This window comes from Petaurus breviceps, unplaced genomic scaffold (genome assembly GCF_028583685.1).
Source record: "Petaurus breviceps papuanus isolate PSGF00001 unplaced genomic scaffold, PetGlider_PUasm1.0 99, whole genome shotgun sequence".
Classification (NCBI taxonomy): Eukaryota; Metazoa; Chordata; class Mammalia; order Diprotodontia; family Petauridae; genus Petaurus; species Petaurus breviceps.
The window spans coordinates 3,651,499-3,675,454 of NW_027187465.1; the positions used below are offsets into that span (position 1 = coordinate 3,651,499).

General features: G+C 46.1%; 1 protein-coding gene across 2 annotated transcripts in view; it reads right to left on the reverse strand.

Moving 5' to 3' along the window:
• Positions 1-23,956, reverse strand: part of ZNRF3 (zinc and ring finger 3) — a 194,387-nt gene that overhangs the window by 156,862 nt on the left and 13,569 nt on the right. Inside the window, exon 1 of one of the 2 annotated variants that reach the window (XM_069081778.1) lies at positions 3,436-3,540. The exons of the other annotated variant lie outside the window; for it this stretch is intronic. The gene's annotated coding sequence lies outside the window, so the exon portion shown is untranslated. Of the gene's footprint in view, positions 1-3,435; positions 3,541-23,956 lie in introns of those variants that run through there. 2 annotated transcript variants of the gene reach the window in all.

Below are 23,956 nucleotides of genomic sequence, written 5' to 3' on the forward strand. Positions count from 1 at the left end.
AAATCTCATTAACAGGTCCCAAATGGCAAGGCCAACTGGAGCAAGTTCAAAGACAATGAAAGGATAACTAGAGTGTTGTGAAGATCAGAGAACACTTGGAGGCGAGAGCTCCAATTTGTATTCTAGGTAATAGACTGGGGGCAAGTGGGAAGGGGTGGGCCGGACAGAAGTGAGGAACTAAGAACCAAGGTGTCCACATGCTCCACAGCTAGAAGCATTAAGATACTTAAAGAAACAGGAAGTACACTGACCCACATGCGTAACTCTGTGTAGTGGCAAGAGTAAGGTCAGTCACCCTTGGTTCTAGTTCTAGGCTGGTCACTGATCTCCTCCGTGGTTTTAGATACGCTAGCGCTGATGGTCTTTTTCCTATGAACACCTGGAGCAGAAGAATAGTTCTACATCAAAATCCTAGTTTGCCATGAAATGGCAAAAAGTTTTGGGGCAGCTAGGTGGTGCAATGAATAGAGCACCAGCCCTGAGGTCAGAAGGACCTGAGTTCAAATCCTGTCTCAGATACTTGACACAACCTAGTAGCTATGACCTTGGATAAGTCACTTAACCCCAACTGCCCTGCTTTCCCCCCTCCAAAAAGCTAAAATAAAATAAAAAATAATAAAAAACAAAAAGTTTTGTCTAAGAGATACTTCTGCTGTTGCTACCCATGCTTTTATTAGAGAACAGAATTTGGTCATTCATTCAAAGCCATTCTACAGTCACCTTCTGAGCACCTACTGAATGCACTCCTCTAGCCACAACATTGTGCATGGGAAGTGTCTTGTGATCTGTCCTCCAGTTAGGGAGGAAAAGCTAAACAACCACCTGTCCACAGCACTGCAGGGCTTCCGGCAAGTGCCACGCCAAGGTCCAGAGAGAGAGGACGCTGCAGCATGAAGCAGTCAAGTCACCCACCGCGCATCTGTGCCAGGCACCCACTAAATTCGGGGAATACAAGGGAAGGCAAAAGTTTTTTCAAAGGTCATTTTCTGCAATTAACTGACTACTAAATATCAGAGGCAGAATTCAAAGCCAAGCTCCTTCTGATTTTGAGTCCAACGCTTTACTAAATCATACTGTCTACCCCATAGCAATTTATCTTCCTCTAATAAGCAAAGACATTATTTTTGAGGCTATAAAAATCCAAAGAGCCCCTTTAGAGAAACTTACAAGGGACAGGCCATTTCTGTTTGATCAACAAAATCATTCATCTCTGCTTTATGTGAGTAGATGAAAACACAGAGCTCGGAGTGGAGAAAAAGAGCATCCTTCACTGGTCCCGTTTCTACCACGCACTTCTGTTTCCATAAGAGCACCTATAACGTCGACTGAACCAAACAGGTGCGCAGAAGTCTCAGAGGGGATCTTAAAGTAACCTGGTGCTCATACCCTAGCAACACAGAACACTTTTGCCAACAAACTGGACAAGTTTTTCTTTTTTTTTTTAAACACTTCCAATACTGGGAAGCTTACACATAGTTTGGCAGTTATAGGTCCAACTGTAAATTCTCTCTCACAGAAAGCAAAACCTTCCTCTCAGATTCTACTTTTATAACATACGCCAAAGCCCAGGGCCCCCACCCCTGCCCCCATATATTTGAAAACACTGATGACATCTGGGTCTTTTCCACCCCAGGCAAAACCATTCCCAGTTTGTTCAACGTCTCCTAGAACGTGGCTTTGAATCTCTTCACCATCCTCCAGTCCCTCCTCAGTAAGCTAGTAGCATTCCTCCTAAAAGGTCACCGCTAGGACTCCTGGCCTCTTCAGCCAGGTGTGCCTAGAGCTATATGAACTTGCACTTGGCATCACATCTGCCAGTCTCTCACAGCATGCCCTGGGGTGCCCTGACTGACCACAAACAACAGCCTTTGAGAACCACTACTCTATACACTAGGCTTCCAACAAGGCAACCTCAGACTCACTTGAGGGTTTTAACCTGTCCCCCTTCTCCAGACTCACAAGGCCAGCGGCCTTCCTTCAGATGCTCAGAAGCTCTCTGCCTCTTGACTAGCCATGGATGCCTCCTCTCCACACAGCTGTTCCAGTGCTTTACCTTCATTCAGCACATGGCCAACTCCAGTGGCCACACGGGGCCCTCCACTGCCCAAATCCCATCTCTGCCTTCAAACTGACCTATCTCAGGTGTGGAACACACTCGTTCCCACCTGACAGAATTCCCCATTTCTTTTAAGACTCGGCTCAGGCAGCATTTTCTCCAAGAAGCCTTTTCTGATTTTCTGGCTGCTAATGTGCTACCTCACATTTTGTACTTAATATAAGCTCTTTGAGATCTGGGGGTTTTCACTGAATTTTGAACCCTGAATCTAACAGCTAAAAAATTAGCTCTCTTCCCACCCAGCTTTCTCATCACGTACAAATACTTATCAAAGCATGCTAGCTTTTAATCCCAACTATTCATTTAAAAACTGTGGAGCAGAGCAGAGCCTGTCACACACTAAGGCTGTGGGCACTGCCCCCCTCACCAAGAGGGAACAGCAAAGGGCACGGGGAATGTCAGCCCACAGACAAGACTGGCCCCCAGGAGAAAAGGTAATGCCATGGCATCCCCGGCAGCAGGGCTGGATCTCCCAGACCCTGTTCCCTCCAGGGCCACCTCTGCCTTGGAATGCCCAGGGCTCTGCCTCCATAAACACAAAGGCACATTCTTTCGGCCTCTCCAGATCAGGATGCCATGCGTGCTGAGCCAATGAAGCTGCCTGTTCCCCAGAAGCAGGAACCTCAGTAAAAGGACGGACGGTTAAGAAGGCCCTGCATCTGTCCTATCTTCAGCATGAGCTCCTACAGCTGTGACCAGCAGGATTTTCCTCAGCAGGCCAAGCCAGTGACCAGTAATCAGTGCTACTCCTGCCCACCATCAGAGCCCAACTGCAAAGAAACAACTGGTGCTGGAGACTGCCCACAAAGCGGTTTCTGGCCTTCTCTCTTACAGTCCCTATCCACCTTGGCCAGGCCATGCAGGCCACGCTTCCGGCAGTCCCAGTCCCAATCCCGGGCGGGCCAGCAGGCAGGCGGGTGCCCAGGGAGTGGAGCGTGCAGCTCCGGCCCGGGTTTTACCCCGAGCCAGGCTTTCCCCTCCACCGCTCCTCCCGACACTTCAAAGGAAGTATTTTTGTACAGCCCAGGGAGGAGTGTAAACTGGCCAGCTGCTTCCAAAGCATGAGACGTTCGTTAACCCTGAAAAGGCCATCCGGCTCCACCGGGGGGAGAGAAGGGGGCACAGGGGTCCCAGGAGAAGCAGGCAAGAGGGGACCGAGGCCAAGCGCCCGCAGTCCCGAGGCCAGGGAATCCCCCAGAGCTGAGCTTCCCCCTGGGGGCTGGCACCCAGACTCAGCCCAGCTCAAGGCTTGGGTTAATCTCTCAAGGAAAGGCAAGGCCCCAGGTCCTCCAATCATGCAAACAGCTCGCTATAAATACCTTCTCAGGCCCAAGGTTCAAAGGATCCAACAATTTAGCACTTCAATGGAAACTCCAGCGAACAGAAGGCCCCTCCTCCTTATTCCCTCCCCCTCTCTCAACTACAAAAGGCTAGATACAGACGGGCCCAACTGTAGGGGGGTGGGGGACAGGAGGAGGGAGGGAGGCAAGGGGGGGGGGGGGGGGAGGGGGTTCCCCCCCCCCCCCCACACACACACACACCCTGCTCTGGGCTCAGGACACCAGAAGAGTCAGAGGATGCTTTCCAGAGGAGCGCCTGCCTCTAGGGTGGCACAGCTGAAAGTTTGTTGGGTTTCCTTTCTTAGGGAGGGGAGCGGGGCCCCGGGAAGATTATGAAGTCCCAGGCATCGGGCCATGGATTTTTAAGAGGCTCTTCACCTTCTTTATGTCCTGGCCCTCTCCAGCTTCTGGGGAAGCCTGAGGAGCCCTGGCCCATGAGGGCATTGGTCAATGCATAAAACACAGTAAGATTACAAACAAAACCTATTATATTGAAATAGAGTTATCCAAAGACTGTTAAAAGTTCATGAATCCCAGGCTAAACTTTAACCATGTCCCTTCTCCAGGACAGTCTTTACTAACCATTTACCCCCTCATTAGGAAAGAAAGGCCACGCGCCACTGAAAGGCATGCAGAGCACAGTGGACCCGGACCCTGGAAGACCTAGTTAAAATCAGGCTAGGGACACTTTCTAGCTGTGTGATCCTGGGCAAGTCCCTTAACCCTTCTACCTCAGTTTCCTCATTTGCAAACTGGAGGTAGAAATAGCCCAACAGCACCTACCTCCTGGAGTCGTTGTGAGGATAAAGTGAAATAATATTTGTAAAGAACTTTTCAAATCTTATTGGAAAATTTTTTAAAATTTGTTCAAACTTATGGAAAATGCTGGCAATTAATAGTATTCTTTTGTTAAGAGGTCCTAATTTCCTCCTCTATAAGAAAAAAGTCAGACTAAGATTATTTCACAGTCCTTTTTCTACTTTTAACATTCTGTGTCCTAGCATCCTACCCACGCTATGGAGGCGGGAGACCCTCCAAAGTATCCAGAACAAGCCCTTCGCTTTAAAAATACGAACTGAGGCTCAAAAGCAACCAATATGTAAAATCCCAAAGTCGTTAACACTGAGTAAATGTGGGTTGGAAAGGTTTAAGATGACCATCGTGGGGTTTCACGTCCTCACAGTCTTTCGGGCCTAGAAGCACCCAGTGGTGCTCAAGCACTTAGTTTTGAGAATTCTCCCAAAACCTCTGACCATATTAAGGAGACATGCCAACGACTACAGCTCCCCTACAAATGCCTAACAACAGTTAACTGATCACAATGAAGACCACACAGATATCAGACCCCAGTTTATTCTGAGGCCAATGTTAAGAACAGACTAAGCCAGATCTTGCACAAGATACCCAAGAATTCACAAGCCGAAATGTCTGAAACAAAGAACTCACCTTTCTATACCTTGCTGTAGAACGGCAGTCCCAAGAATTTAGTCCTATATTACATATAAGAAAATTGAGTCTCAAAGATATTAAGGGCACGCGGCTCTGTCGGGGTGAAGACCCCTGCCCAGGCCTCTTCTGGCTCTCAGGCACTTCCCCTGGTGGTCCCAATTGTCATGTGGCACTAGGATATTAAATCTTGATCCATAACAGCAGGCTAAATGATGCATACTGTAATCTAACAGAAGAAATGAGGAGAAAAGCCCACACACCCAAGGTGAGATTCTGGCTCCACCAAACACTGCCGACTCCAGGCCAACTGGGAGCTTCATTTCCCCAGATTGAAAAAGGAGTGGGTGGACTTAGGCACCTGCCTGTTGTGATTTAGTCCAGTCTTAGACTAAGGAATCCTAATGCCACAGGGGGACTGCAGCCACCTGAACCCAAAGCTTCCGTCCCTAGATTACATTTTGGCTTCTGATTCTTGAAAGGACACAAACAGAGTCTGAATTAAATCTTGGCTTTCTCACTGTGGGACCCTGAACAAGTCAGTTACACTCTCCGGACTTTGGTTTTCTCATCTGTAAAATAGATGGGTTAGACCAGATGCCCTCTATGGTTCATCTATATTATTCTCTTTTTAAAATAAAATAAAATGTCCTAATTGCTAAGACTGATATTTTGACATTAAGCTTTAAGTTAGAGTACAGAAAAAGTACTTCAAAAAAACAAATTCAACAGTCTTAAAACTAGGGTTTGGGGTATTTAATGTTCTAACAGTTACCCTCTGTAGATATGGCTAATGTAAGTGACAGCCTAGTAAGACACTGAATAATGATGAGGGGTTCCCTTGGTCTGTTGACCAAGTCTTCTGAACAAAAAATCAGATAACTAAATGAAATGACAATGCATAATCATTTTAGTCTTGTGATTCTGTGCCTTTCTCAGAGAGATCACTAATAGGTCTGAGGAAAGTGGCAAAGCATAGGCCCAATGAGGAGATGTAACCTCCAAAAAGTTAAACACACCAACTCCTCCCACAGCAGACCTACCCGCCGCTGCCCTCCCCCAAAGCCTCCTTCTAGGACACAGAGTAATAACCCTCAGTTCTCCAAAGTTCAGAGTGGAGTCCAAGGGCTAGCAGGTGCCACCAAGCTGGAAAGGCTTCCAGGATGGACTTGAGAAAAGATCGAATACAAGTCTTCTGTTCCAGGACCAAACTAAGTTCAAAAAGTCACACCTCCTTAGCCACAGGGTGAAGAATCGTTCTACCACAGCTTCTGAGACATAGCTACTAAGATCAAGAAGCATTTTGATCTGGACAGACGCGACAAGCTGGGCAGGAAAAATTAACGTCCTATCTCCTGAGGTAGGCACAAGAAGGCAAAGACAGAATGGTCACGACTACCTGGGGTCCCAATCCCTATTCTGCCACTAGTTTTGCCCCATACACTGGGTAAGTCACTTTCTATGCCAAAGAAAGGGAAAATGACACAGTCCAGCAGAGCTGGATCCTCCAAGCCAAGCTCTTCACTTCATAAATGGGAGAGCAAGGAAAGAGCTTCTCATTACCAAGAGACTTCACTGAAGAGGAGCTCTGAGAAAGACATTTTACTGAACTACTGGGAAACTGGATTCAGATAATCATTAAGTAGCAAGATATGCTAAGTTCTATGAAGAATACAAGAGATAAGTGATCCAGCCCTTTCCCTCAATATGTTTATAATCAAATAGAGAGGGTAACCCATGTACAAGGAACCATAGCACCACGTCCTAAGAAAGGCAGGGCCAGAGTCCCAGAGGCCTCCAAAGGAAGGCGGGATCCTAACACTGGGTTGCTGAGTGAGTTCCAACCAGAAAACCATAGTTTAAGGTTCAGTGTGAGCATCTGCACCTCAGAAAACACAACTCAGGGCTTAATTATAATTATATACAACAGTATTATAGACTGTCCACCAGGGCTTCTTAAACTTTGTTGAATGGCCTGAGGGCATGCACAGTGCAAAGGGCTCAGACTTTGGGTTCAGAACCAAGGTTACAGGAAAGGTTCTAAATGCAACAAAGGGCAATCACTGCCACAGACACCTTGGATTCATTAGACATTTGATTCTGAATTAATTTTTAGTCATCACACGTTTCACTGCTGCCAAATTTTTCATGAGTCCATTTGGGGTTACTACCACGGTGTAAGCACTGGGCTCTAGACTTAAGAAAGTAACAGAAAAAAATGTCAATATTGCCAATTAAATTTCACCCCACCCCATCCCCACTGTTAAAGATCACCCAGGTAAGGAGTCAGAGCCTCTCTGAAGAAGGCAGTATTTGAGAAATGGCCATCTTTGTGGAAGCCTAGAGAACATCCGAGAGCTTTGAGGTCAGGGGCCATTTTGGTTTTGCCTGGCACAGAGTAGGTACTTAATTCTGTCAGCAGAATGCAGGGGCACTGACTTAGATTCTGTCTTTCCTGCTTGCTCACCAGAAGTCTTACCGCATTCTCTAAACTAAAGGGGAAGACCATATTTGGAGAACAAAGCCACCCTAATTTAGAATGCCAAGGAGAAGGCATGGAGCCAGTCAGAGGATCCAGATCTCAGTCACCACGGAATAAACAAAAGAAAAAGTATTAATTCAATGTGGCTCTAGGAGCTGAGGACACAAACCCAGGAGTGACCCAGTCCCTGTCCTCAAAAGAGTTACATTGTAAGGGGGAAACAGCACACAAAGGGAACCTAGGCAGACAGGGATGACCTTTTTTGGTTTGGGAAGACCCAAAGACAATGAGCAGCACTACAGAGGAATGGTGAGTGACATGCCCTTTCTAAAAGGACCAAACATTCCACCTACCATCTAAAGTCACATCCCAAATATTTATTTTTATCTTTATTGTATGATATCCTTCTCACAATGTTCCAGAAGAGGTCAAGCTTGCAATTCTGGGTCACCTTCACAATGGAGTAGATACAGACTTTGAGACATGACAGAGTCCTTGGGAGAAATGGAGTCAGAAATTAGCAGCAGCAGCAGCAGCAGTCACTTACTACTTGTGCATCTCATGACCTTCTCATCACCAACACCATTTACCTAAACTCAATAAAGCTTCAAAGATGCACCCTCGCAAACACTGGCATTTAACAGGCTATGTCACCGTAAGGAGAACAGATAGGGTAGGAAAGTGAGAAGGCCACGTGTGGCGCAGAGGGCTGGACCAATCATACACTTATCCTCTCCAAACTGAACACTGAAATTCAACAAAAGCAAGCGGCCTACCAGAAGACTTAATGTCAACAGATTATAGCACTTCTCTGGACCTGAATAACTCACTGCTAACTTGGGAGAGAAAGCTGAGTCAACACACCACTGGCAACAGTGAAGTAGAAAAGGAGAGGACAGATTTCAGAGATGTGGTATACGGCACTGTATGTATTCATCTGGGTCAAAACACTTACAAACAACCAGATTTTTTCCACAAAAATGATCAAGAAATTCATATGCTGCTAAATGAAAACCACAGGGTTTACCAGCAGATTAGTTCATTTCTAAGGTGGCAACATTTAGATGCAGGATTCTTGGCTCATTAAGGCAGATGAAATTTAGTTTTACACTGATAGTAACAATCCAAAGTATTTTTATGATGTCCTGAAGGTTATTTAGAGGCCAAAGATCTATGGTGCATCTCAACTACTCAGTGATGAGGGAGTCACATTGATTAGTGATAAGGACATGAGCCTAGAGAAAAGGGCTGAATATTTCCAGAGTTTTCTCAACAGATCATCATCAATCAATGCTAAAGCCACCTCAGATACCTCAGACTGAAGCCAATTTCTCTCTAGCAGAACTTCCAAGTGAAGAGGTTTTGAATGTCATCAGGTTTCTCTCATATGGCAAAGCACTGGAGGTACACTGCTCATATAAAAGCTGATGGGAATTTTCCAGATTATACGGCAAGAGGAAGTTATTCCCCAGAAATTTAAAGATGCCTCCATTGTCCAACTCTGTAAAGGAAAAGGAAATAGATTGTCCTGTGACACGGCAGGGGGGCCAGGGGGCAGCACACATCTCTCTTAGTCATTGCTGGCAAGATTCTTGCTAAAGTCTGATCCTTCATTTGGAAGATGGTCATCTACCCAAGAGTCAGTGTGGCTTCAGAAAGAACTAAGGAATGGCCCATATGGTGTTTGCTGTCCAACAACTCCAGAAGAAACATCAGGAACAGAACAGAGGTCTGTACACAATGTTCATAAATCTGATCAAAGCCTTTGATACTGTTAGTCATGAGAGCTTGTGGAAAATCTTGGCAAAATTTGGTAGCCCAGAGAAATTCATCAGTATCGCACATCAGTTTCAGGACAGGATGCTTTGCCGAGGTTCTGGATAATGAATGATGCTCTCAAGTTTTCCCCATCACCAATGGACTGAAACAGGGCTGTGTGCTTACTCTAATGCTTTTGAGCATGACATCTTCAGCAATGCTGTTAGATGCCTTCAATGAGGACAAAAAACGGCATCAGACAAAAAAACCACAGACAGTAAATTTCTTAAGCTGAAATGGTTACAATTCAAGACTAAAGTGGAGGGAGAGTCAATGCTCAACTTTTGGTTCACAGATGACTGTGTACTCAATGCAGCCTCTAAGGCTGAGATGTAACAGAGTACAGATTCCTTGCCAACCTTGTGCTCATTTTGATCTGACAATTAACACCAAGAAAACAGAGGTTCTCCACCAGCCAGCAACACACCATCCATACATGGAATCACAGTAAATGGATTAACTCTGAATGCTTATGCATAAGTACACTTATTTTGGCAGTGTATTTTCTAGGGATGTATACACATGGAGGATGAGGCTGATGCATGCATTGCCAGAGCTGGTGAGGTATTAGGCTGTCCATAAACTGAAGGTCTACAGAGCTGTGGTGCTGACCTTACTGTCATATGCCTGGGAAACCTGGACAGTCTACCAGCACCAGGCCAGGAACCTGAATCACTTCCATTTGAGAATTGTCTCAGGAAGATCCTGAAGATCCCCTGGCAGGATAAGGCACCAGACATTGAGGCCCTTTCTTGAGCTGAACTGTCAAGCATTCAAAGTCTAATGCAGAGAGTGTAATTCTAACAGGCTGATGACATTTTTCTAAGGCCAAACACACACCTGCCTAAAAGACTATTTTATGGAGAACTCACACTAGACAAGTGCTCCCAGGGAAGTCAGAAGAAGTGACACAAGGACTCTTAAAGTCTCTCTGAAAAACTTTGAAACTTATGGGACAAGGGACATCATGCCCAGCATTGTGTGTCCACATCACAGAAGGCACTGTGCTCTATGAGCAAAGCAGAATTGCAGCAGTTCAAAAGAAATCTGAGAGGCACAAACATAGAGACCTCTCCACTCCTAATGTTCATTCGACCTGCTTGTGCCTGACCCGTGGCGGAACCTTCTGAGCCTGTACTGGTCTGACTGACCAGTCAGATACACTGCACCTTGACTCCAACACAGTGCCGTCATTCTGGTCCTCTTCAAGAACAAAGGCCAACCACCAACAGACAGGAAAGTGAAGCAAATAGCCTGGGGTCACAGAGGTAGGAAGCCTCAGAGGCCAGATCTGAACCCGGAAGAGGCCTAGCGCTCCATGAGCTGTGGCACCCCCTCGTGATCCTCTTTTTACACTTATTTTTGTTTGTGTAAGGGCCCATTCTTCCCCCAAAGCAGAATCTAAGTTCCTTATGGAACTTATGGAAGCTCTTGCCAGCATTGGATACTGCGCCTTATACACAAGTGCAGCATAAAAGTTAGTGCCACTGAAAAAAGTAAACTTAAAGAAGCTTAGAGCACTTGGGGGGGGGGGGGGCCCTTTTATTGGGAAAAGGTCGTGGCGTTCAGGGATTGAAGAGAAGCTTTATTATGACTCAGCAGACCCGAGTACCTAGGTTCAAATCTTCAATGGACAAGCAAGTCATTTAATCTCTGGGTCTCAGTTTCCTCATCTGTAAAACTTAATCCCAAACTTAATTTGGAGCTTAAAACTTAGCCTTAAATCATATAATTCTGATAAATAAGAGGAAAACTCAATAATGTGCACCTGGATTCTTTATCGGATAAAGTGTTGATTTGTATTTGACATGGAAAATGATCTCTGTATTTTTAATTTGCATGTAACTCAAATTTTAAGGATAAAAACCAATTTATAAGTGTTTTCACTGTGAATTGATCCAACCATTCTGGGGGGTAAAAGTACAACTGTGCAAATTAAGTGACAAAAATGTCCATACTTATTACCCTGAGATTCCACTGCCAGCCTGTAAAATATTCTAAGAAGATCTCACACACAGAACTGGAAACAACATGTATGTTCACTGACTAGGGAATGAAAGGTTTAAACAAGCTGTGCCCTAAGAAGGTAATGGAACATGGCTACAGCTAGCTGGTCTAGTGGGCCCAGCACTGGACTTAGGAGTAATGAAGATGTGAGTTTAAATTCTACCTCAAACACTTACTAGTTTTCTGGCCCTGGGCAAGTCACCTGACTACTATGTACCTCAGTTTCTTCCATCTGTAAAATGTGGGGACTGTTCTTAGTGCCTCTAGGGACTCTAACTCAGGGACATTATTCCTGCAGAACTGTGCATATGAAGAATCCAGAGAAGCATGGGAAAATTTACAAGGATCAATGCAAAATAAACAGAACCAAGAAAAACAATATACAAAATGACAGTAATGCAATGGAAAGAAAAAACGCCCCCACACCAAAAAGCTGCATGATGACCATAGCTGGGCTTGATGCCCAGTGCCCAGGGCCCCTGTGTTAAGGGAGCCTGCACTGCGGCAGATGCTACTAGATCAGACATAAGTCAAGGTGTCGGTTGTCCAAAGGCAGCCTAGCTAACTGTGAGGAGACTCCTCACATGGGCTGGCCCAGACAATCCTCAAAAGGATGGGGTGGGGGGTGCCTGGCTCAGGCAATCTGGAACCTTAGTTACTCCAGAGCAGAAAGACAAGAGGTAACATGTTACAAAGAGTTACTCAAGCAGGAAGAAAAATGACACATTCGGCTGAAATCAAACTTTTTCATGGACAGACCAAAACAATGCTGAACCAGAATCATAAGGAAACCAATAATAAAATGTTTAATATGATTGTACATATATAGCCTTTATCTGATTGCGAACCTCTTGGAGAGACTTTAGAACTTAAAATCTTATAAAAGTGAATGCTGAAAACTAAAAATAAATAATTGGGGGGGGGGGGTGAAACCATAATGATGATGATGACAGCATTTCTCTAGCGCTTCAAGATCCTACCTCATTAGACCCTGTGAGGTCCGCTCCCTCACAGTGGGAAGGGCAGCCTTAGCAGGGGGCAGCTTCCCCCTCCCTAGAGCTGTCCAAGCAAGGTTGGATGCCCACTTTCCAGTCTGCTGCAGAGGGAACTGGGTATGGACCGGACTACAGGACTTCCAAGGTCTGTTTCTTTTATACATATGTACATATGTGTTTGTATACACACATTTACATATGTAACTTTACAAATAGTTTCTCTTCTTTGGTCCTAACAACAACCCTGAGAGACGCCTCCTATTATTAGCCTCATTTTACAGATGAGGAAACTGAGACAGAGAAACTCTAGCAGCTTGCCTGGGGTCACACAGCAAGTCACTGCCTGGAGCACAACTGGAACTCGAGTCAGGGCAATTTCTAAAGGACTGGGCCACATGACCAGCACAGCTGGTGCCACCGTTCCCATCGGCTTTTCCTCAGGAAGAACGCAGGCTATTGCAAGCACTGGAGTGAGCAGCACTTCTAGCACAGCTCCTTCACCTTGCTTACATATTCTGCCTTCCCACAATTCCCCAAGTGGCTAGAGAGAGGTCTCCCCGGCTTCCCGGGCTGCAGCTGCTTCTGTTCTGGCCGAAGCGAAAGGGTTTGTTTAGTTTGATTACAAGTCTGAAAAGTGGTCGGAATCCTGGCTCCGAACACTTTGATGATGGGGCCCTCTCTTACATAATTTGTAAACAGAGTTTACCCAAATGTAGCGCACTTGGCTCCCTGATAGTATTTAGAAAAATATATTCCTCATTCATTCAGTAAAAACCACACCAAATTCTCCTGTCAATACCATAAGAAACTGCAAACTAGCATGGAGAGCAATGCCACAGCCTGCGGGCTCCCCCGGAAGGGCTCCACAGTGAGGGCAAGGCTTTCGCATCGTTCCTGGAGCCCCACACTGCACATACCCATCTCTGAAAAGTCAGGGTGCCTTCTTCCCCTCAGGGATAAACCCAGAGTGCTGCAGCTGCTGCCTGCCCTCATGCTCAGCTCTCACTACAATCCCAGAAGGTCCTCAAGATGAAAGGAACTTTTAGGAATCGCTGTGAGGAAAGGAGTCACTCAGAGATCATTCAGCAGGGGCAGAGCTGATTCACTCTCTCCTACTGTATCAGCATAGTCAATGTTTGATTCTGTTACATTCTGGGAAAATAAACACCATTAAAAAGCTTCCTGGTCTAAAAGCAAATGTCCTAAATAAGGTCAATAAACAAGGCTAACAGGAAGCCCCTTATGATAAGCAGAACCCACTTAAACGCTGCTCTCTGTTTCTCCTTGGCCCTAAGGACACATTTCCAAAGGGAGCCAGTTACAAGTCTAGGTAAAATAAGTGAGCAGAATACCAAATCCCAGAACAATGTCACTGGGCCTATCTGAGCCAAAACCAAACAGCCTAAGAAGGCCCAAGTGAGGTGCTAGAGCCCCAGAGTGTTGGAAACAGTGTTTATCAAGTCAAACACGTCATCTGTCTTCAGGTGACCATATGTAGAAGCCCCTCCTCTCTCACAAGCTCCCTAGCCAGCCCCTGTCAAAACTCCGAGGAGCCACACCAAGTGTGTGCCCTGCTGGATTCAAATCAGCTCTGCACATCAGTGTGGAAAGGCCTTTTCTCCACTGAATCGAGACTGAAGACGTTACCTCAGTCAAAAGCAGATGGGAAGAAATGTGCAGAAATGGTGCAGGAGATACAGACAGCAGTCAGAGCTGAGAACTGGGCTCCAAGTCCAGATGGGCCCCAGAGAGAGGCCTAGGATCAGAAGTGTTAAGTGCTGAGATTAAAAATTGCTCATTTCACACCCGTTTCCCTCTAAGCACCAAATCAGCACTAGCTTAAGCGCTGCTAGTGTATGGGGACAAGACCATGGCAGCCTTGGAGGATGGCTGACCGCCACTGGCTTCAAGGAAGAGTGACCCATGTGGCAGCGTGCTGCTCATCATAAAACTGGCAGCAGCCACCAGTGATGGCCATCCATTTCTTTTCCAAACACACAGGAGGACAGAAAGAGTGAACATGTCAAGGCACCCCACGGCATTTCCTCTTCACTTCCTTATGACAGTCACATGTCAATGGTGCGAATGGAGCAAATCCCTCCTTGAGGGGTCTGGCAAAGACTGGCACGTGCCACTCTCTGTGCCCCCAGTGCTCACTCAGCACAATGCAAGGTGCTTAAGAGAGGTTTACTGACTTTCTGAATCCATGTCCCCTGCTATAAAATGGAGACATGCATACCTGCACTAGCTACTTAATAGGGTTGTTCATGAGGAATCCCTTGTACTTCATGAAGTGATTTACAAAGTTAAATGTGAGGTTATTCCAACTGCCTACACAGGACCTCTCTCTACCTGGATGGCCCTGACCATGTCCCAAACTGAACTTCCCTTTCCCAAAAACCTTCTTTTCCTTTTGGTCTCACTAGTCTAGACAGTAACATCACCATTCACTCCTTTTCCCATGTGAAAAACCCAACTTCAAACCAGTCACCAAGTCATGGAAATTCCATCTCCCTAGCAGATCTGTCCTCCGGTCCTTCCTCTTCAGTTCTACCCCACCACCAGCCCCAACCAGAGGACAGGCCCTCCAGGCAGCAATAAGTTCTTAGCAGGTCTCTCCTATACCAAGTCAGACTCAGCACCCGTCAAACCATCTCTGCTGGACACAGAGCAGAGGATTCAGTCAGTCTTCTCAACGTTCTCCAATGGTTGCCTCTGGCCTAGAGGAAAGTGCAGTGTCCAAGCAGGAGTCCTAGGCCCTTCCCAGGATGACCACACCTAACTCTGCCAGCTGCCTCAGTGATCCCAGGCTACTAGTCTAAGCCCCAACCACACTGAGCTCCATGCCAACCTTGCCCCTGCCCCTTTCTACCTCTCTAATTCTGTTCACACTGTGTGCTAGGCCAGTTTGGATCAATGTCCTTCTTCCTCCTAGCTTTTTTAGTTTCTAGTCATTCCAGAAAGTCTAAGTTAAATGCCTTTCCCCCCTCCTCCTAGGGCCTTAAGCTATATACATCAAGAATCCATCCCAATCTCAGACATCACAAAGCACTTTACCTCTTACGCCATCATGGCCATTCCGTGCCAAAAGAGCAGAGATGGAACAGTCACCTCAACTTGATCGTTTCTCCCCCCGCCTATAACAGGATGCAGCACACAGTAGGTGCTTCCTGAATGCCTATTCTGCTGGACTTTAGCCATTCACTATCATTTCTTATTTCCACCTCTCAGAGGCCTCCTTTTCCTCCCAGATTCAGCTCAGATGCCTTTTCTCCATGAATTATTCCTGTATCCTCCAAGCCAACCCTGCCCTTTGGCACCAGTGGCACTCTCCTCTTAAATTGATCCCTTTTTTATCTCTGGTCTTGAGGGCAGAGACTGTCATTTTTGGTTCTTATCACCTAAGCACGTTAGCACAGTCCCTTGTACACACCAGGTGCGTAGAAAATATTTGGTGAATGACATTTGTTGGATTATCTCTGGCCAAAATTACATCCTGAACTGACTTCTCCTCAGCCATTCAGTACATTTCTGGAACTTCCCTATAGGCAAGTGGTATGCACTCATTAAATAACACAGTATGTACTGGTCTTGTTTACATTTATGAAGGAAAATCTGCCACACAAAAAAAATATCATGGATACAAAAGCCAGACAAAAACGCCCCACTCCACTGGGGCTCTTCAGTGGTACCCTAAAGTGGCAAAATTACATTTCCAGTGGTTAAAAAGTAAACCAAACATCTAAAACAATTCAAGCCAATAGTATTTAAAAACATACACAACCCTCCATCTCATTAGTAACACAGTAGAGTAGAAGTGATCTGAAATTAACCTTTTTTTTTGGTAGATAAAACCTTATATTAAGATTAAATATACCAAGACATTCCCATTCAATCATACTATATAATCTCACCTTTTTTAGACATATGGATGGTCATTAACTTTTCAAGTACCGTGTTTCCCTGATAATAAGACACTGTCTTATTATATTTTTTGGACAGAAAAACACCAGAGGGCTTATTTTCAGGGGAGGGCTTATTTGAATGAATATTGACAGCAATTTTAATAAACAGGTAAATGTGAACAAAAAAAATGTACCTTTATTCAATAATGAATTCAATAAAGAACAGGATGACCCGCTCACTGCTGCAGCTCTGATTGGATGCAGCTCGAAGCCCAGCGTGCGTTTCACGGGGGGGGGGGAACGGCGCATACAGAGGGTACCGTAATGTAGCGTGTAGCACAGGGGATCACCTTCACTACAGTAGCAATCTCAATAGGGCTTATTTTCGGGGGAGGGCTTATTTTAGAGGAATCTTACACAGTAAGGGGAGGGCTTATTTTCGGGATAGGTCTTATTATCAGGGAAACACAGTATGATCTGAATGACCTACAATGTGCCTAGCTAGCGACACAAAGACATCTTTCTGGCAAGACAAGAGACTGTGTCAAGAACCCTGCAAATGCTATTGGCAAAGAATCTTCAGAGCACAGGCATCTGTATCAAATCAAGTATCACTCACAATCAAGGAACTGGAAGGCCCTTCAGAGAATAATTATTCCCCATCCCTCCTCATTTTACAAATGAAGAAACTGAGGCCCAGAGTGATTAAAGAATTCCAATTCTGAACTGGCATCTCCATCAACCAGTACAGTGGCCAGAATTTAAAAGGTATTTAATAAGTACCAACTGGTCCAACTGCCCAGTCACATGGGTAATAAGCAGCAGAGATTGGATTCCAATTCTAGAGACCTCTCTGCAACCCTGGGCTGTCTGGGTGCAATCCCCACTGTCAGCCTTGTGCTCTCAGGCAAGTCCCTTAGGACCTTCCTCAGCTTCTCTTTCTGCTAAATAAGAGTGTTTGACCCTTCTAGTCCTCTCACTAGGATCCTGCCTTCAAGAGTCTTTTAATCAACAATTCCAGTTTTAAATTCAAGCTCTCTTCATGAAGATACCAAGAAATCTACTGGCATTGTGGATTAGCAAAGCCAAATCAAATTAAACCATTCCTAAGACCAAAGGTCTTTCCCATCTCACTCCAACTAACTTTGATCACCCTGCTGGCTCTGAGAGGCAGCACGCTAAAGAAGGAAGAACGCTGAGCCTGGAATCAGGAGACCCAGCTTCCTACTCATTCATGTAAGAACATAACCACTTCTTAGCCTCAGTTTCCTCATCTGTAAAAACGGCACCCCGCTACACTACCTGCACAATCCACCTCCCAGGATTTGTAAACCAAGTCTTCTATAAGCCACAGGCAGGAATAAGAACACTTATGCCTCTAGAAACAAATGTGGGCCTTGCATTAAAACACTAACAAATGGCTGCCCAACTCATTCCTTCATAATAGCACCAGTTTCACTGGGCCTCTCTACCTAGGGTGCAAGTTTGTCTGCACAGTGATTCCAGCAGGTCATGAAGAGACAACCTGTATTGCAAGCGATCCCTTCCAAACAAGCTCCCCCAGAACCAAGATCAAGAGTGAGCAGGAAAAAGATGAGTCGCCCTGGTTTCCACTTGCCTAACCCAATGTGAGTCTGAGAGCTGGAATCATTTCTCAAGCAATGCCGTCACTCACAAACTACCAGTCCTAAAAAATGAGTTGTGCTATTGTTAAAAAAAAAAAAAAACCCAGCTCCTTACTCTCCAAGGCCTGGCCAGGGGCAGCTGATTATCCCTCGGTAAAGAGGAAGAAGGTGGGCACCTTCTATAAAGCTCAGATCTTCTGTTAAGAATCCATCTGGTGAAAACTCTGGACATTGGCTGGTGTTGTGGTTGTTTGGTCTGTCTGACTCTTTGTGACCCAGCCCCCCCCCCCCCATCATGATTTTTCCAGTGTACAAAATACACAGGATTACAAAGGAAACCAAGTATGTCAAAATGTAGCTATCCAAACAAATGCAATTAAGGTCACAGACCCCGAGTCATGAATCCCCACACCATCCAACCTTCATCTCACCCAGAAGACAGAGGTCCTGAAATAGAAGTGGCCTGCCTCGAGTCACCCAACAGGCTGGTGCTAAGGCCAGAAGCCAGGGAGGGCTTCTTCATCCAAGGTCACCATCTATAGGCTCCTTTCACCTCCATGGCAGAGCTTCCGAAATTGTAAAATGGGGGAATTAGAAGACTGATGCCTGATGGTTCTCTACAGGTGTAGACATTACGGTACAGAGGGGGGAAGCATTCAATCTGGAGGCAAAGGAGGCCAGTTTAGAGCTTGGCACTGCTGCATATTACCTGTGTGACCTTGGGCAAGTCATTTAACTTGTCCCAACCTGTTTCCTTCCCTATAAAAGTTCAAAAGCTTTGTTTCCCTTGGACCAGACTAAGGTGCCTTCCAGCTCCAGCATTTATGACTCAAACTCTTCTGATTTATAATGTTTAAACAGATACTGTCAAAGGTACTGACAAGGGGGATAAGACAAAACGAAGGCAGGGAGTGTGTTGGCAACTGGAGACCCATGAAGGAACTTCTCTATCACAGGAATCTTCACAGCAGTTCTGAGTTCTGAATTGGCAAGCGTGTGCTAGACCCTAATCTAGCAGGATGAAAACAGCACCACTCTCCGGAGTCCAGAAGACATCCAGGCTTGTCTCCAAACCCTGGTCACTGTGGGATCTTGGCTGAGACCTCTCAACTATCATTTTCTTCATATCCAAAATGGGGACAGCACTTGCCTAACTCATAGAAGTGTTGTCAAAAAACACTCGATAAACTTGCCAAACTTCCATTTCTGAGACGCTTTAACAAAAAAATATCCTGGCCCCCGAAAGTCTGGGGATGAACATGGACTTCCAATCTGAACGATACCCAGAAAGGTCAGGGCCCTTTACCAGAAAGAAGGGTCAACCTTGTGCTTGCTGCCACAGCTGAAAAACCTCCAAAGTCACAAAAGGAAATGCAGACAAACGGATGGGATAGAAAGGAAGGCCCTTCTCTGCACGAGGAAGAACTTCTGCTCTAGTTTGAAAAAAGAGAGAGACAGAGAGAGAGCACGCACTGGAATGATCTAAAGCTGCCTATAAATATTTGAGAACATCAAAGGCGGTCCTGTTAAATTAAAAATGCTGTCACAGATAGGAACTAGCCTCTAGCGCTGCCAGCTTCAACACGCGAGAGCGCCTCTGATCTGTGGAGCAAAGGCCTGGCTCCTCAAGAAACTGGAGGCACCCAAGAAAAAAGCGAACCAACAGTCAGGCTTTAATAAGGGTATTAAATACCTGACGAATGAGCTAATTAGAGTTTAACTCTTTCAAGATTGTCAGTGCTCTTAAGTTCCCTCTACAGAATCTAGTTAAATCACATCTTGCACAGAACAATAGAGAAGAAAACTCCAAAAATAGCACTGGAAGCCCGAAAGTCAATCAATTCTCCCAGGTCCCTTGAAATTGAAAGGTGAATGAAGGCAGGAAGAGAGGGTGTCCCAGATGGCATGGCAAGAGAAGTATCTGTTGGCTTGGGGTAAAGTTTTTCTAACCTAGACTGGATGAGGCCCTGCTCACATCCAACTGAGGAAGTCCAGGGCCACCAGTCTCAGATGAAAGTTTTCAAAGCTGCTGATTTTCCCTTTGGTACAACAGACAGGTTACTAGACCTGGAATCAGAAGACTTGGGATCAAAGCTTGCTTCAGGCTACGTGACCCTGGTTAAGTTCCTTGATGTCACTGTACACTAAGAAGATGGGATCAGTGGGCTACAGCTTCTCCTGATTTCACACCAATGAGCCCAGGGGCAGAAGGAACATCTTTAGTACGTTTTTGATGCCTTTTTAAAAAACCTCATTGCCACCCCTTATATCCCTCATAACAAATAGCAGAGTCAAGTCGAAAGCACACAAGGCCATGTGAAAGCACCTGCCTCATTCTGCGCCTCAAATCTGGCATCTCTCTGCTGAGAATCAGGGCAACAAGAAAAGCCCAAGAATCTGCTCAGAAGAACCTTTCTGTTTACCCTCTGACTATAGGCTCCTGGAGGGGCACAGAACCCCCCAGATATTCCATCTCTCCTTGTTTCCCTTCCCACAGGAGGCCCCTCAATATCTGTTACGCTGTCCTTTCTAAGAGAAGCTGCCTAGCACAATAGAAAGAATACCAGCCTTAGAAAGAAGAATTGGCTTTCCAATCCCAGATTTGGCCATGACTATCTTTGTGACCACAGGCACCTTAACCTCCCAGGGTTATGAATGTTATTGACCCATTTTACGGATGAGAACACTGATGTTCAAAAAGGTTCTTTATCAGTATAAAGCCAAATGAGAAACAGGCAAACACCTGTTATTATTAATGACTGCCTGATTGAAATTCTGGCCAAGAGTTAAGAGTTTCCCCACCCCACCTCCACTTCCGACAGCCATCATCTGTCTCCCAGCCCTGTCACTTCAAGACTGTGTGGCCCAAGAGCCCAGCCCTGGCTGTATCCTCAGGTCCTCTCCTCATCACCTCCAGCTCTGGTTAGCGGCCTATTAGCCACAGGAAGGAATAAACACAGTATCCCCCCCTCCCCTGAAAAGTCAGGCTGGCTGGTAGAGCTTGTTCCGCACTGCAAGGAGTGGTGACACATCCCCTCCCCCATGAGCCTTCCAACTCAGCAAATGACTACCAGGAGTTTGGGGACCAAAATGTCCGAGGACAGCCAGTGACCAAGCTGGCCCGGGACACTTCCTGGACTCTCAGGCCCATCTGGTCGCTCCTAAGCTTACCTCACTCCATGAACTGCCTTTCCTGAACCTCCTTCTAGAACCAACATTCAAATATGCCAAGGCACCTTCATTCTCTGCCCCACTGTTTCTGACTGACCTTCTCTCCCACCAGGCCTCACCCTCAAACTCCCCCTCCATGGTCACCCCCTTCTCCAGTACCTTCCCTGCCACCCCCACATTCAGCTTTTCAGAGGGGTATCATCCTTCACTGCAATGGCAGCGCCTTGGGGACAGGGCCGAGCTTTCTTTTTGCTTGTACAGGTATTCACAGTGCCTGGCACACAATAAGTGAGTACCGCACTTAAGGAATGTCTGCTGCCAATAACAATGATGGCGGTGGGGCTGGTGATGATGACAACAGCCGGCATTAGCAAGGTGCTTGAAGGTTTGTGGAGAACTTAACAGATCTGCCCTCATTTGAGCCTCACAACCCTGGAGGTAGGTTCTGTTATTATGCCCATTTTACAGATGCAGAAACTGAGGCTGAGAGAGTGACCTGCCCATGGTGACAGAGTTAATGAGGCAGGATGTGAATTCAGGTCTTTGTGCATCCAGATCCTGCACACCTTGCTGCCTAGACACCTTAGCTGCAGAAAAAAGCAGAGGTCCTGAGCTATTTATTCAAAACAGAAACATTGACAAAGCAACTCCATACACTCTAGGCCAGAGAAGTATAGGGCAATCACTGATAAGCACAGAGACAACCTTCCATCCATGTAAGCAAAGCACCCAGTATGGGGGAAGGGGGTGGCGGAGGAGAGAAGCCAAAAAGACCAAGGCATGCCTCCCAGTCCCATTTTTAAGTACAGTCACTACTATGTGTTATTTGGGGGATTAAGACTAATAAAGTATTTGCTTTAAGGAAAACTGCAAATTGAACTAAATTAAAAGCTGGATTAGCTCATGCTTTCCATGGGTGCCACATAATTACAGTGCCAGACTATAGCTCCTCATGTCCCACAACATCCTGGGGTGCCTCAGTTCAACCTAGAGGACTTGGATCTGCATTTCCCGCTCAGAACAGGAACCCAGAGACGCACAGCATATTGTCAGCAGGAACCCTGGAGAAGGAGGGAGAAATCAATTCTAACCCCCACATCATGCCCCCTTCTGGGTCACGTCTCCCTCTGAAACAGACCTGGCTACCAGTCGGCCTTCTGTAGCTCTTCTGAACTCATAGACTGTCATTAACAATGTCACATATTATGTTCTACAATTCTATGTAACGGCAATGATCAGGCTTGCAACATCTCATCCATGAAGGGGCCTAAAAGACATCGTACCAGTGGAGAGGTCATGGGCTGGTCACTCAGTGAGGCAGAACAACCTCAGCTTAACACAATACTCAAACACTTGAAGTAAGTCCTCCAGAGGCCTTGGTCCATCCTCCTAAAGAAGACTCCTGGAGGCTCAGGACACAAGGTGGGCTGCAATCCATAGATCTCTCAGTGAGAGCCCAGGTCTACCTCCCTCCCTGAGGGGAGGCAGGAGGAGTTTTGTCCAACAGGATGGTAAAATCCAAGCCACATGAACCTCAAGGGTACCAAGGCCTGGGCTCGAGCCTGAGCTCTACCAAGTGCCAGCCTAGCCACTTCCTTCAACATTCACAGCCTCAATTTCCTCGCACCACCCAGTTCTCGGGGCTGTTGTGAAGAAAGGGCTTCATAAAAATGAAGCTATTACAAAATCCAGTTCTGGTGATGGTTGTCTGTGGTACAGATCAAGAATACAGTATTTGTTGGATGTGCTTAGGAATGAGTGCCTACCCCCCAGACTTTGAACACCCTGGCCCATACTATTTCCACAATCCAAGGAAAAGAAGTGGAAGGGAGTAGAATGGCATGGAGCCCAAGGCTGGAATTATCCATTGGGATACTGCTGCCATTGAAGTAAAGGACAAGATCTGGCTTTTTCTCAAGCGTTACTGAATGCTCACTCAGAAGATACAGAATTCTAGAGACACATCTGTGACACATCAGTGTGGGCACTCACTCCAAACCCTGGCAGCTACTGCCTCCAGACCCCTAGGGCACTTGCCTTCCTTCCAACGAACCTGGTACCTGGCTTACAAAAGCTGGGCTCCAACACGCACGCTGACTCTCCCTCCAACACCTAACCACTCAGCTCCTTGGCCTACCCACCTTCTGGGCTACTCCTCCACCACAGCTCAGCCACACACAGAGGGTCATATCCTCAAACTCTCGTCACCCACAAATGCGCCATGTGAAAAAGATCTGAAATCCCCTTACTGATCATAATGTACTGGCTTTCATCCCTCCTTCTGCCTTCTCTTACATGACCCTCCTCTTCATCCTCACCATGACCTCCTAGCCCTTGTCCACTCAACTCTCTCCCAGGCCATCTCCCCGCATTAGCCCCTGTCTCCTTATCATGGTTCTTGGGTTAACCATTCAACTCTACGCCATCCTCCTTTCTGGAATCCCTAGCCCTCTTAAATGGCTTACTTTACTCAGCCTTTAATGAAGATGGTGAAAATCACAAACCTGTTCTGACTGGATCCACTACAAATTTATGTTAATAACCTCAACTGAGCCCTCACTGCAGCCTGGCAATCCCTCTACTCAATCTCCCTTATCAACTCACTACCCCATTCTTCATAGCAGCTCTCACAACCCTTTTTACCTTTCCTCGAACCTCCATGGTTCCTCCATCCCTCACTCTCTAAGCTGCGAACCTTGAGAACCTCATATTTTACAGAAAAATTTGAGGCCATTTGCTGTGAACTCTTTCTCCCTCTTCCTCATCCATCACTCAAATTCCTTCTGCCATTGTTCCTTCCTTTATCCTATCTCCCATAATGAAGTGGCTGACCCCTCTCCACATACAAGTGACCCCAACTCCATCCTGTCTTCTTCAACAGACTGTCCCTTCTGGCATTCCTACTCTTTCACTTATTGTCAACTTCTCCCTGGCTCCTGGCTCCTTCCCTCTTACCTACAAATAAGCCCATGTCTCCCCATCCTGAAAAAAACCCTCACTTGATGATCCTTTGATCCCTGTTATTCTCCTGTATCCCTATCCCTCTTTTGC